Source organism: Pteropus medius, unplaced genomic scaffold, assembly GCF_902729225.1.
Source record: "Pteropus medius unplaced genomic scaffold, Ma_sr-lr_union100, whole genome shotgun sequence".
Classification (NCBI taxonomy): Eukaryota; Metazoa; Chordata; class Mammalia; order Chiroptera; family Pteropodidae; genus Pteropus; species Pteropus medius.
This window is the reverse complement of record NW_024350924.1, coordinates 10,950,162-10,965,425: the sequence shown is the minus strand read 5'-3', so window position 1 is coordinate 10,965,425 and position 15,264 is coordinate 10,950,162.

Below are 15,264 nucleotides of genomic sequence, written 5' to 3'. Positions count from 1 at the left end.
TAGAACTGTATGCAATGATATTCTGCAGCTGTTGCTTAATAATAGCATTCTACTACTGCATTCCTTTTTCATGTACTAATCAGCCTAAGATTTGAGATCTTGGCTTGAGTAATTTGGCCCCAGGCAGCTACTTGTGTTACTACTAGTCTATTGGATAGCTGTAACTTGAAGGAGAACAGGTTATACCACAAAATGGAAATTATAAAATGAATTGATCTTCAGGAGAATCTTTAAAAAGACTTGGCATACTGGTGAAATACTATTATTTCATACAAATCTAGCCACTTTGGGGGGTGATAAGACCCTGAAGCAGAGCTACCATGCAAAAGCAATTCTGATTAAGAAAGAATTGGAAGCATGACTTTTTCAATATTATGACTATTGACAAATAATTTAAATTTTAAGGCATCATTTGCCCCTGGTTACTTATGAAATGGACGCATCCACGTTACTGGTCAATACTGACAAAGGCCACTAAATAGGTACACAACGCTGGCGAAAACAGTACTCTAGTTGTTCAAAAAGTTACTTTGGCACTGTAAAGACACCTATTTCTCTGATTCTCCTATTAAGTACTCAGACTGCACCATCTTGCTGATGAAGGCCACGACCTGTGCCCTCCACTTTAATGGTGACTTTTGTTGGGTAGACTCACTCCACAGCCCCAGAATTAGCTCACAGAGGCTACCGGGTTTCTCCACCTGGAAGCATTTTCTCCCAGGGTCCTCTTGGCACCCAGGACACTGCAACGGTGTGTTCATTGGCGCTTAACGTCATTTATATAGACAGCTGGGATCGGTAGAAGAAATCTGTTAACTGTAATGGGAGGAACTGCAGTTGAAGCAACTAAACTTAAGAACCAATGACAGCAGCACCAGAGGAAACGAGAGTCTGCGAGAGAAGCGGCAATTACCATCCCAGCGCAACTCTGGCAGAGAAGCCAGTGCAAGTCCAGGGCTATTAGCTGCGCGCGCGCGCGCACACACACGCACACACGCACACACCCCCCCCCCTCCGGTTTCCTGAGAAGACTGAGTTAAGAACAAACTCACTTCTGCCGCGTTGAGGATTTATAACTGTAGGAAATAAGTCAATAGAATTTCTGACTAGGATTTAGGTGACAGTTTTTTGTTTGTTTTTACCCAATGTTGGGTATCTATATTAGGATATGTGGAGGGAAATTAATTTCTTTCTTTTCTCTTCCTTCCTTCCCTTCCTTCCTTCTTTCCTTTTCTTTCTTTCTTTCTCTCCCTCCCTCCCTCCCTCCTTTTTCTTTTTCTGGACGTGTTTGGCATTTTATCTTTTTGCAGTATTGTTTGATTCCCCACTGCCAAGGTTCCCGCGCCGTTGCCGTCAGTACGCGAAGCATCGGAACTCTAGAATTAAGCCTCATGCATTTTGCGTTTTCCCCATTCCCTTGTCACTTTAAGGATGCCAGCCTTAAGGCTGAGTTTTTCCGGGGCCTTTTCTTCCCATCACACCCCTCTGGGGCGAACCAGCAACATCGTGCAGGTAATCTTATCCTAGTGTCACTACTTCAGGTTCTTGATACAAGGCTTAAACAGATCTGGAGATTTTATTTAAATGCTTAAACTGAAATGAAATGCTCTTTTGGGGTATGTTGAGGTAAATTATGTGTCACATCCTATGAGACATTCGCCTCTTTAAACATTTACCTAATTGCCCCAAGCCCTCAACCCCTGAGATATAAAGCGGTTTTTCTTTTTCTAGGGTACTATTTTTAGGGCCGGGCGCGCTCCAATAATTCTGGAGCCTCGAGCAGTAGGAACAGGATTTGAACGTCCTGGGGGAGAGCAACAGGGATTCAGACTGGAGAAATGACACTGCAGCCATGAAAAGCGCCAATCACTTTCGTATGGAACCCTAATTAAAAAAAAAAAATTATCTAGGTGACCTTGGCCAAATTGTCCAGCCCCTCAGAGGCTGTTGGCTCAGGCCGCCATTTTGGCCGGAAGTCCCCTCGTGACTGGGAGGACGTATGGCAAAAAAGTTCTGCCAAACCAGATTCTTAAATTCAAGAGCGGAGTCGAGAAGCAAAGCGATTAGAAAGAGGTCGGACCTGCAGCCAAACTGGGGCTCCTGGAATTGCTCTGCAAAGGCGCTTTCCGAAGCGCCTCGGATCGAGCCCGAAAAGCTGCGCTCCCGGTCACGTGGCCCCGCCCCGCCTGCCCCGCCCGCCCCGCTCCCAGATAAGCGAGGGCAGGCGCGCGCCCGCGACGCTCAGTACTGAAGCTGCGCATGCGCGGGGCGAGGGTCGGAGTCGCGCCGGAGCTCAGGCGCCGACGGTCAGTGGAAGGTTCGCCCGATCCCCCCTCCGCTTTCCGCCTCCCCGCGTTCCGCCCGGCTTCCGCGCGCTGGAGCTCGCCTGTCAGGGCCCTGGGACCTGCCTTATTTTCATTATCTCTTACACGTTTTACAACCCTCGCGTAACGATTTACAGAGCTTCTGTCTTCTTATTCTTAGTCCCACACTCATGAAAAGCATTCCATTTAGCAACTATGAACAGCCGTGTGTTATGTCACTTTTCAGTCAGGTGGAAATGCGATTGGCCTGAGGCCACTTTGCACACTAGCCTACATGTAAAATGATAAAGAGCTTTAACATTTGTAGGACCTTTTTCTTCTCTCCGCTGGAAGGAAAGAATGGTTCCATTGGGAAAATTTTGTAAAGGTCGACTTGCAGGTTTAGGACTTTTTTTCTTCTTTTAGAGCAACTGAAGTGTAGTTAGAAGTGTCTCAAATTATCGAAGAGAAACTCATATGTTATACTTTTTACTGGAATCAGTCAGTCAGTCGCCTTTTAGAAAATATTTGCCTCAGTTTGTCTTGTACATCAGAAAGGTTTCTTTGGAGCCACGGAAGGTGGAGAAGACCATTGAATTCTTGTGTACACGATTTTTAAAACAATATTAAAGGATAGGTTCATGTTTCTATAGAATTAGCAACTGTGAATAACTTTAGTAAAACGAATGTTAGTAGTTTCTTGGGCTTTTAGAAAGTTTCAAAGACTTTTAGAAAACAGCTACAAAATTGGTTAAAACAAAGGCCATCTACTTCGTCTAAAATAAGAGACGAGAACATACCTGGATTTTAAGAAGTCAGGGTTTCCTGTTGGATAATATCATTTCTCGGAAAAGGATTTTCCTTTTGACAGTAAATATTTAGGTTTTTTATCACATATTGAGGATCGTATGTGTCTTTGTTTTGATGCTGCCACAGTATTAAAAAATAATTATTAGCAGGAGAAGTTGATAGTGAATTTGGTTTTTACAACCTGTGGGACTTTGAGGAGCTACTTGCTGAGAAAAGGGTTATTGCCATCTGGTCTATGTCATGAGGCCAAAGCATTATACTGTTCCCATGATAAACCTCCTTTTCTTTTTCTGTCATCTATTTTCCCTTCTACCACTATTCTAATTAGGCTTGAGGTTGCTGTTGGACTTAAGGGATAAATAAGGGGTAATATAATGTAGGGCATTGCATAGTGATGAAATATCAATTCTGTGATCCAAGTCTCTGTCCTTCATAACAAAATACAGTGCGCTATGATGGTTATGAATTTTCACATTAGATATTTTTCATTATTTTTAGTCCACATGACTTTAAATTACTTTTTTACAGGTTTTTCTGTGTTCAATCTTTGCGAGTCATTTGCAATTAACAGATGGAGAAGACACCAATGGAGAGGTTATATACAAATCCTTTTCAAGGTAAGGAAGCCTATAGCTATGATCAAAACCATAAAATGTGGAAGAATGTTCGTTTAAGAGACTTTTAAATACCTTTGTTTAAGTCACCTAAGTGCAAGGAAAACAAAGATGAATAATACTCATCCTATCCCTCGAAGAACACAGTCTAAACACCAGATTATGAGCTGAGAGAGAAATGATAGAAGGTAAAGAGAAATGACTAAGCTGACAGCTTGTGCCCAGGAAGCTTGGAGGATGCCAGAATCATGATTTGCTCACTTCAGTGAAGGTCTGGTCTTCTGTTTAGCAGAGCTTGATTTCATCAGTGCAGAGTTGATCAGTTTCTGAGGGACAGACTTGTGCTTGTCTAAACAGCTGTTTCAACTTATTTGTTTATAGGTCAATTGTATATTTACATTGGCTGCAGTATTCTCGTTCAATATTCTAGATGAGTGCTGTCCAATAGATAAATAATACTATCCACAAATTTGAGCTACAGAAGTAATTTAAAATTTTCTAGTAGCCATATTAAAAAAAAAGGTAAAATTAATTTCAGTAATATATATTTTTTAATCTAATAGTTCAAAAATGATGTAATTTAAAAATGTAATCAATATAAAATTATTACTGAGATATTTTACTTTTTTTCATGCAAAGCTTTCGGAATCTGGGGTAGATTTTGCGCTTACATCTCAATTCAGATTAGCCACATTTCAAGGACTCGTGGCCACGTGGAGGTCGAGGATATTTCCTTCCTAGAAAAAAGTAACTGGGAGGCTAAGTTACTAATCAGAAGCCTCTTTGGTGGGCGTGGGATCAAAACAGAGGGTGCTAGATGGTCTTGAGGAATATTTTATTGGCCTGGCAAGCATGATGACCTTACCCTGATCCACAGTAGAGTCTACCTTTTTAGTGGTTTTAGTATTTGTTGTATTTAGCACGTCTTTCTCAGCAGTACTAGACTAGTACTGCCAAATTCTTCTTTTGATTTCATGTAAACCACTGTCTTCTACTAAGATACTTGATTCAAATCGGTTTTAATTTTTTTTCTTTTTTACTTTGTTTCATGGTTAATTACTTTCTACATCTGGCTAATTTGATCTATGATGAGTTTTAAAAAATATATTTTCATTATAAATGTATTTCAAGAATATAAATTATAACTATATTACCAACAATTTGGAAAAGAGAGCAACTAAGAATTGCCACAATACATTAATTGCTTATTATAGTGCATATTTTTATTTAGTTGTAATCATAGCTATAAATACATATTCTGCTTATCTTTTTCTCTTCCTGTAATAGTATATAAAAAAGCATTTTCCTACATTATTAGAATTTCAAATGAAATGGGATTTCAAAACATGGAATTTCAAAGGAAATAGAATTTTAATCTGTGGATATGGCATAATTTATACAATGTTTTTTGTATATTTCTTTCTCTTTTTTTTTATTTTGATGTAAATAACACTGCAGTAAACAGCTTGACTCTATGATTGCTTTCCCATATTTTAGGATAGTTCTTTAGAATAAATTCCCAGAAGTGACATTTCTAGGTTAAAGGATATTAAAATTTTTATGACTCTTAATTGCCAAATTGTTTTCCAAAAGGACTTTTAACAAGCTGTCACTGATGGTGAGAGTTACAGTTTTACTTCACCTGTCTTTGTAATGGTTATTATCTTTCTTAAAACATTTATTTATTTAATAGGTTTAGCCATTCATTTATTCATTAAATATTTATTGAGCACTTATGATGCTCCAGGCAATGTTCTAAACACTCAGAAACACAGCAGTGAATAAAACAGAGGAACATTCCTTCCCTTATAGATACTCCTGGGCAAAACAAAAAAACTGGATAAATAAATAAAATGTTTGTGCCAAAGGAAAAAACATAAAGCAGGAAAAAGAATATGAAATATCATTGGGATGAGCATTTTAGAGTAGCTAGTAAGGGTCTCATTGAGTAGGTGACTACATTTTAAAAAATATTTTAAATTTAAATCACAAGCCTACAGAAAACGTGCAAGAATGGTAGCAAAAACTTTTTTCCTGAACCATTTGAGACTTAGTTACACATGTAATATCCAATCTCCTCAAATATTTTAGTGTCTTTCCAACAAAGACATTCTTCTGCATAACCGAAATGTCACCATCAAAAATAAGGGCTTTTAAATTGATACATTGATACTGTCTTACTCTCACACTCCAACCAAATTTTGCCAATTGTCTCAACAATGCTCTTTACAGCAAAAGGATCCAGCTTTGCATGAACAGTTGTGTTATGTCTCTTTAGTCTCCTTTGGTCTGTAATAATTTCTCAGTGTTTCTTCAACTTTTATGACCTTGACACTTTTGAAAATTCTAGGCTGTTTATTTTATAGAATATCCCTTAATTTAATTTGTCTGCTGTTTCCTCATGATTAGGCTTTAGGGTTATGCATTTTGGAGAGGAATATCGTAGAAGGGATGCTGTTCTTTTTGGGGATATTTTAAAATTGCAGTTGACATTCAATATTATATTAATGATGTTGTGTTCTTGTTGCATCTTATCAGGTGGCACAGAATTTCTATTTGTCCCATTACTGATGATGTTTACTTTGATCTCTGATTTAGGTGGTATCTTCCAAGATTCTCCACTGTAAAGTTAGTCTTCTTCTCTTTGCAATTAAGTATTTCCTTGATCATACTCCTCATAAACCTTTCAGTTTTTTTTTTTAAATATCTATATGAGCTCATAGTTTCCTATTTAATCAGTGAGTTAGTATCCTTATTTTGGTGTTCAAAATGTTCTCCGATTTTCACATTGGAACCCTTCAAGCTAAGCTCCTGTGTCCTTTTGACATGCCTCCATCATTCTTTAAACAATCCCTTGCTTTCTGGAATACCAGGATGTTCCAGGCTTGTCTTGTACTTTCTTAGAACCAGCCATTTCTCCAAGGAGTCCTTGAGAATGGGTGCTAAGTGTCTTCATTGCTGTTGGAGTGTTGTCCTCCCAGACACTTGCAACGGACAGAATATGTGTGCATGTGTGTACATATTTACATATACATATATAAACAACATGTACATATACATATACATATGTAAACAATACATATTTACATATACATATATAAACAATATGCACACGTGTTTATTTATATCTATACATCTATATTGAAAATCATTTTTCATAATTTATCAGGCTCAGCTCTCCTAATTTGTTGCTATTAACAACTGCTAAAAAGTTCAGCTTTCTGCGAAAGGGTCACATCAAAATCACATTGTTAACTTTGTAATTTTTGCCTTCTGAGGCCAGATTCTATTTTCTGAATCCAATTTCAATTTGTTTAACAGCCAGTATGGTTGAGCTACTGGAGTTATTTTATTTCTTATGATATAAGTAGCTATTGAGACATACTTAAATGCATGTATCCTGTCCACTAAATTTGTCTTGCAATGCTAGAGTGATGCTCCTCACTGTAGTGTGTTAGAATTTAGATTTTATCTTGGGATATGTTACTTAAAGGTAAATAGTAAGTATATTTTAATGAAAACATGATAGTTTTTAGCAGTCAGAGAAAGAGCACACATTTTAAAAACACAAACATGATAATAATATGAAACATAATTATTCAAATGCTGAAATTCTGATTTAACAGGATATTAAAAGTACTAAGAGATTAATGAAATATTCCTGTATTAGTTTCTTATTGCTGCTATAACAAATTACCAAAAACTTAGTCACTTAAAAGAATACAAATTAATTTTCTTACAGTTCTGGAGGTCAGTAGTCTGAAATGGGTCTTATGTGGCTGAAATCAAGGGGTCAGCAGGGCTGTGTTCTTCCTGGAGGCTCCAGCAGAGAATCTGTTCCTTGCTTCTTCCAGCTTCTAGACTCTACCCACATTCCTGAGCTTATAGCCCCTTCACCTTTAAAGCCAGCCATTGCATCACTCAGACCTCTGCTTCCATCATCCCATCTCCTCTGACTTTCCTGTCTCCCTCCTTCGCTTATAAGGATCCTTGTGATTGTATTGGGCCCAGCCAGATAATACAGTATAACCTTTCTGCCTGAAAATCCTTAATTTAATCACATCTACAGAATCTCTTTTGCCACGTAAGGTAACATATTCACAGGTTCTGGGGATTAGGACGTGGACTTCTGAGGAGGGATAAGGCAATTATTCTGCCTACCAGTTCCTTTAAATCAAAACCTAAGGAAATATTTTCCTTCACTGAGTTTAAAGTGCTATGAAATTAGCAATGAATACATAAACTAATTTCTAGAATATTGCTTTTCCAAAAGTTTCTGGATGCTTTAAAATAATTGCATATTATAGAATAACCTGGACTTTTCATATAACTGAAAAAAGTTACACAAAATAACTCTCAAACAATATCACTGGGTCACATACATCTCTACTCTCTAATCTAATTGACATCTTTCCAGATTTTGTGTTTTCTTTTAGCTTTTTACTTTGATTCGAGTCATGGAACTTTTCTATGTTATAGTTTTAAACATACATTCTAAATCCTTTGGATATCTCTTAAAAGATCAAAGCCTAAAACCTGTTTGTGCCTTGCTTTTTTATATGATTAGAAGACTTTGTAATTGAATTTAATTAGAGAGGCTAGGATGAAACCAATATAAGCAATCAGTAAATCAGCAGACTCTAAGAGGGCAGGGAGTGATCACAAACTGCTCTGTGCAGCTAAATGGATTTCCATTCCAAGATTCTGCCAATAAGAGCTTGACAGTTTGTAGAGCTAGAATACTTTCAATTTCTTTAAGTAAAATATTAATTCTGAATGTGTAGGAGAAAGTGATACATTTTCAATCATGTAAGTGAATGAAAATTATTTATTTCTCATTTATTTTTATTTTTTGTTTATTTCTTTAGTGAAACCAAATAAGTGAGAAATTTGATGAGGGGAGGAAGTTACATTCAATGCTAGTCTAAGCTACTTTTTTATTTTTAAAATATCTAGTCCTGAGTCATTTGTAGGTTTTAAAATTTATAGAATCAGGATTATAGGCGTAATGCATTTATATAAGGAATAATCATTCATAGCAGATCTGAATAAACCCTCCTAATGTAACTTTCTAAAATCCAGATTTGAAACTTCTTATGATATAAGAATTGTTGTATTATGTTCACGATCAGTACAGATTCTTGGTTACCCATATTGTTCATGCTGACCCTCTAAGTTTTGCTAGAACACAGCACAAACACTGATAGTTCTCTCTACATTTTCCTACCATATCACCTACATTCTGCTAGAGGTGCAAGCTTTGTTTCCCGGGCCCTTGGAAAGGAAGAGAATATATTTAAGAAGTAAAGCTGGAACAGAAAATTATAGATGTAAAGAATTTCCCACTAGCCAGGTATTTGGGGAGGATGGGGAGCTGAAAGTCTTAATTCTCTATTTTTTATTTTTCATGTAGAAATGAAATTCTCCTCTCACAGGAATTAGTCTAGAGAAGAAGAGTTTTTTGCTTATAATTTTCAGGACTAACGAGCATGTTCTGGACAACCTTTAGGCTAAGATAGGGCTTCTCAGCCAGGGGCAATTTTGATTCCCAGGGGACATTTGGCGATGTCTGCAGACATTTTTGTTACAGCTGGGGTTGGGGGTGCTACTGCATCTAGTAGGTAGAGAGCGGGGATGTTGCTAAACATCCAACAATGCCCCCGCAATAAAGACTTTTTGGCTCCAAATGTTAATAGTGTGAAGTTGAAAAATCTTGGGTTAATAGGTTGTTATTTAATTTTTGACAGGCTTTTTGTGGCATAATATCAGATAGTATTAATTTTTTTTTTTTATTAAAAGAGTATAAGCACTAGAGGGCAGACCTGTCCAACAGTTGAAACTGATGTCACTACTTTGGGGGTATTAGAAGTTAAAAAGGAGCCTGTGATTTAGGGAACTTGAAGATAGGTGACTGCAGAAGACCCTTAAAGAACTATTTAAGTGATTCCGGATCAAGAGACAGTTCTAATGATGACTGTTTCTGGAGTTAGTAAAAGCAGAGCAAGCAGAGTTTTCTTTTCTTTCTTTCTTTCTTTTTTTTTTATAATGATGCCTTGTGAACTTTTGCCAGAGAAAGGGGAGAATTTTCACACAGAGAAGCACTGACGTCATTGCCACTTACACTTCTATTTGCTCTGTGAAGCAGATGATGTGAAGTTGCTATTCCTAGGGCATGTGGATCATTGTAATGCTGTGGAGGCTGTGTCTGGAGCAGGGGAACTTAGAGTATACAGGCAAAGCTGATTGAACCATTAGACAAGTCAGAGTCTGACTCAGCTCTTTGATTCTCTGAAACAGATAAATAATAACCAGTTTGTTGCATGAAGGTATTTACATTAGCCAACTATGCAAGAATGCAGTATAATTATCTGTTTTCTCCTAAGGTTTGGTCCAGTTTTAAAAAACAAACAATTAAAAAAGAAATAAAACAATTATTTTTGTCTTTTTAGTATAAGATATCCAGGCTCAATTCTAAGTTTTAGGGTATTTTAATAAAAATTGAGCTCATTTCCCAAAACAGGATAAACTAGTTGCTAAATTCACATTAAACCTACACATTCCTTTTTATTTATTATTACATATTTAAGATATACAACATGGTATAAAGAGTGGACATCCATGAACCTGCCATTCAGCTTAAAACAAAAATCCAATTGAAACCCTCTGTGTACCTTTCTCAGATTGCATCCTTTTCTCCCTGCCTCCTGCCTTGCCATCCATGCCCAGGTAAATGAGTTTGATGTTTAATGTTCCCATATATTTCTTCATACTTTTATTACATATGTTAAATATATATGATAAGATATAATTTTTGCATATTTAAAAACTTTATATAAATGACATGTATGTGTTCTGTAATTTGTTTCCCCTTCAACATTATGTTCGTAACATTTACCTATGTTGATACAAGTAGCTCTAGTTATGCCAACACTTATTTATCATTCTCCTGTTATAGATATTTAGAATGTTTCCAGTTATTTGCTAATACAAATAATGATGTTATGTACAGTCTCATACATAGCTGCTTTTGTGCATGTGTAAATGTTTTCTGGGTCAGGAATCAGCAAGCGATGGCCTGACCCACAGCCTTTCTACCTGTTCTTGTATGACTCAGGAGCTAAGAATGTTTTTTGCATTATTGAGTGTTTTTAAAAAATCAAAAGAAGACTAATATTTTGTGATGTGAAAATTACATGAAAATTCAAATTTTGGTGTCCATAAATAAAATTTTATAGAAACAGCCATGCTCATTAGTTTAAATATTGTCTATGGCTGTTTTCAGGCCTAGCGAGTAGTTAGAGCAGACTTTGGATGGTCTGCAAAGACTAAAATATTTCTTATATGACCTTTTACCGAAAATGTTTGTTGAGTCCTGTTCTAGTGTATACATGTAAGAATGGAATTGCTAGTTTGCACATATTCATTTTTTGCTATCTTATCAACTAAATCTAAGTTTAAAAAATGCAAAACCCCATAATCTGTTGCATCGTATTGTATGTTTTCTCAAACTTTTAAACGAATATGAACAGAATTCTCTGACTCTTACCCCTTCATTTAGTTTAAGCAATGAGCTTAAACACATCTTGTTTGGAGCCTCTCTACCCCTAAGTCTGGGCAGGTACTAATTGACATGGTGGTGCAGAATACCAATTAGGTTTATCTTCCTTTTGAAAGGGTGCTGGGAATGAGAAAAGACTAGGAAAATAATGGGTTGGTATAATTTTTAACTTACTTTTAGGTCTCTTTTAAATATCCAAGAATAAGTCATCTAAAAAAACCCAAGCAGTTCAGACTGACTTTATTGGTCACTGGCTTTACTGCCCTCTACTTGAATGTAGACTCCAGGAAGACAGCAATTTTTGTCTTTTTTTGTTTATACTTGTAAAAATATAGTAGAAGTTCAAGGAATACTTATTAGTTGAATGAATGGATAGAACGCAATCCATCTGAAAGCTTGAAATTTATCGAACTATGCTACTTGGATATTTATAATATATCGCTTAATAATAAGCAACCCTATATTTGGAATTATGCACGATATTCCCTATTTTCATCCGGGTATTTTATATAGTAAACATATAGTTTGGGATATTGGTCTCCATGGTGAATAATAATGATAATGAAAATAGGTATTACTAGTGACTAAAGTGCAGGCACAGTTCTAAGTGCATTGCATGTATACACTCATTTAACCCATATAATAAACCCTGTAAGGTAGGTACTGTTATCATCATCATCTCCATTTTTACCAATGAGGAAACTAAGCACAGAGAGTTTAAGTAATTTGGTTAAGGTTTTAGAGCTAGTAAATGGCAGAGCAGAATTTTGAACCTGAACAGTTTGGAAAAATTTTATTGTTTAAGCCTGGAAGGAGGGATCTTTGAAGTCCTGTAATTTCCAATACTTTAATTCAAGCTGTATAATAGAGAGATAACATGAGCTACTTTTTAAAATTAAAAAATTTTAATTTTTAAATTTGAATTTTAAAATTTTTAAATTAGCCACATTTTAAAAAGTTTTTAAAAACTAGTGAAATTAATATTAATAATATATTTACCTTATATATTATAATGTCATTATTTAAAATGTAATCAATATAAAATTATTAACAAGATATTTTACATTATTTTATTATACTAAGGCTTGAAAACGTGATATGTATTTTACACTTACAGCATAACTGAATTTGCAGGAGGTGCATTTCAAGTGCTCAATAGCCACATGTGGCCACATGTGCCACTGAAGCCATTTAGAGCAAGCTGCTTAGCTCTAAGTTATAGAAGAGGGAATCTCAACCTTAAAAGTACATAAATTACCCAAAATTATGCAATTAGTTGGATGAGTCATGGGATTGGATAAATATCTTATGGTTTTGGAGATGGTGGGAGCGGTGCCAGGGTTGATGGGACATGAGAGTTTCTAAAACTCTGAGAGATAGACTGGGACCGGGCAGACCCTTAGACATATAGGAATAATATGAAGATCCCTAGAACTGCTAAGTAGGTCTCAAATGGGTTGATTTTAATGGCCAAGAAGTTATTTATTGACATTCTGAATTGAGGGGGTTTTTTTTGGTTTTTTTTTTTTGGTCATCTGGCATTTATTTGTCTGACTAATATAGTAAGAGAAGTAATATACTATGTGTAGTAGTTCCGTACTGTAAACCCTTTTTACACTGCAGGGCAGTGAAAGGCCCTAGTGTCAATTATATTTGATTATTTCACTGGCCACACAATCTAATGACTAGCTCTTTACCATTTAGAGAAACAAATAGTCGTGGAGAAGTTCTGATTTGTATGCAGAAGGGGTAGGGAGTGGGGAGCTACGTTTACTGCAAAAAAAACTATATAATCTTGGCTCTCAATAAGCTTGGAATCTAGTGAGAAAGTATATGTGTATAAAGATTTAGTATAAACTTTAAACTATAATTATAAAATGCTACACTCCCAAAGTGCTAAATCATGGTTCTAGGGATGCAGAAGGAGGGAGAAAGACTTCATCTTGGATCCTGAGTTAAAGTGAAATAATATAGTTTTTTCAAAAACGACTTCATATTAACCCTAGCAGTCACACTGGCATCACTTGCACACTATAAAGACAGTAGCTTTTAAATTTAAATTTGATCTATTTTTTTCCCATTAAGAAAAGGTCCCTTTGAAAATTTGGAAAATATGAAAAAACTTAATCCATAATTCTAAAGACAAGTATTTCTGTATATTTCTTTCCAAATCTTTTAAACACATTTAAAAAATATTTGTGATCATGGAATATAATTACTTATTTATCTTTTTATAATAATTACAAGCATTTAAAAATGTTCATAAATATCATTTAAAATGCTTACCTGATAATAGTGTGGTGTCTTTGTTCATGGCTAGACATTTATTACATTTTTCATATTTGAGACTTCAGTGACCATCTTGTAAAGAAACTTTTTCATATTCAAGATTATATTTCTCAGGTACAATTCCTCAAAGTGGAACTGCCAAGCTGAAGAGTATGAACATTTTTTAAGGTCCTGATATATTTTGACAAATTGCTTCCTGAAAGGGTTGTTCCTACTTTCATCAGTGTGTGAGAGTGCCCATTTCACAGCTGTCGCCAGCACCAAAGTAGTCTCATTTTTTAAAATTTGCTAAATTAGGAGACAAAAAAGTTATTTTATTGTTTTAATATCAATTCTTTGATTACTATTATCAAGTGTGAACATGTCTTCATATTTATATTTATTTCCTATTTGTTGTTATTTACTTGTCATTTTCTGTTTTTTCTTATCATTTTCAGTTCTTGATATATTAAGACTTGTATTTATTTTCTTTAAGCCACCTTTATTCATGTTTTCTTTAATCTGAAGCTGATAACCTTGTTCAATAATTTGGGAAAGCGCTATACAGTTGCGATTCAAAGAAATAAGAGAGGGGAGTTGAAAAGATGGAAACCAGTGAAAAAGACATTTAAAAAAGAATTAAAAAAGAACTAGTTGTTTGAAAGCCTTAATAAGCTAGACGAACCTGGTGAGAGTGCTAAAAAAATATGCAAATGAATAAAATACAGAATGAAAAAGGGGAAATAAGTATAGACACAACATAGATTAAAATATTAAAAAAATTAATGAACAACTTGACATCAATACATTTAAAAACTTAGACTAAATGTATAAAGTTCTAGAAAACAATATAAAATGTCAAATTGGCACAAGAAAGAAAACAACAAACTCGAATAGACCAATAGCCAGTAAAGAAATCGAAATGATAATTAAAAAGTCTTCTATCTTCAAAGCTCCAAGGTGCAATGGTTATAGATAAGTCCTGCCAAACTTTTCAGGGGATATTAGCTCCTATCATATACCAATAGTTTCAGCCATTTGGAAAAACATAAAACTGGATCCATAGCTGACACCAGACACCAGAGTAAACTTCAAAAAGACCAGGGACTCCACTATCTTGACTGGAACTCATATATATATATGTTTAATGAACAGTGTTGATAGTTCTTTGAAAATAATCTTCTAAACACCAATTTTCAATATGTAAAGTTTGGGTTTTTTTTTAAATGTTATTTGAGGAAAACATTTAGTTTCAGTCCTGTTGAACTGCTTTCTTGTGGTGTAAATGTGTGAGGGCTCAAATGGTATAAACTACTAATACTAAGCAATTATTTTAAGAAAAATAAAACTACAAAGATAAATTTTCTGTAAAATGTTCAGAGGATATACATACCAATATGTAGTAAAAAATGCTTTGGGAACTATTTACTGCTTTGGATTATCTGCTCCTGTTTTCCTATAGTAGTGTCAATAGAGTTGATTATATATGAAAATGTTTTTAAAAATTTATTTAGGTGAAATTCACATATGAAAAGATTTTTCCATTCAAATTTTGGAAAGCTGGAGTTTGATTTGGAATGGATGGATTGGCTCTTCAGTCTTATTTCTGTACCCCAATCCTGAAGAGTGCCTTACTGTTGATTCCTAGTGCTCAGGACTGACTTTTTAAAATTAGTGCTAGTTTCTATGGTCTGTAAACTTTGCTCCAGTA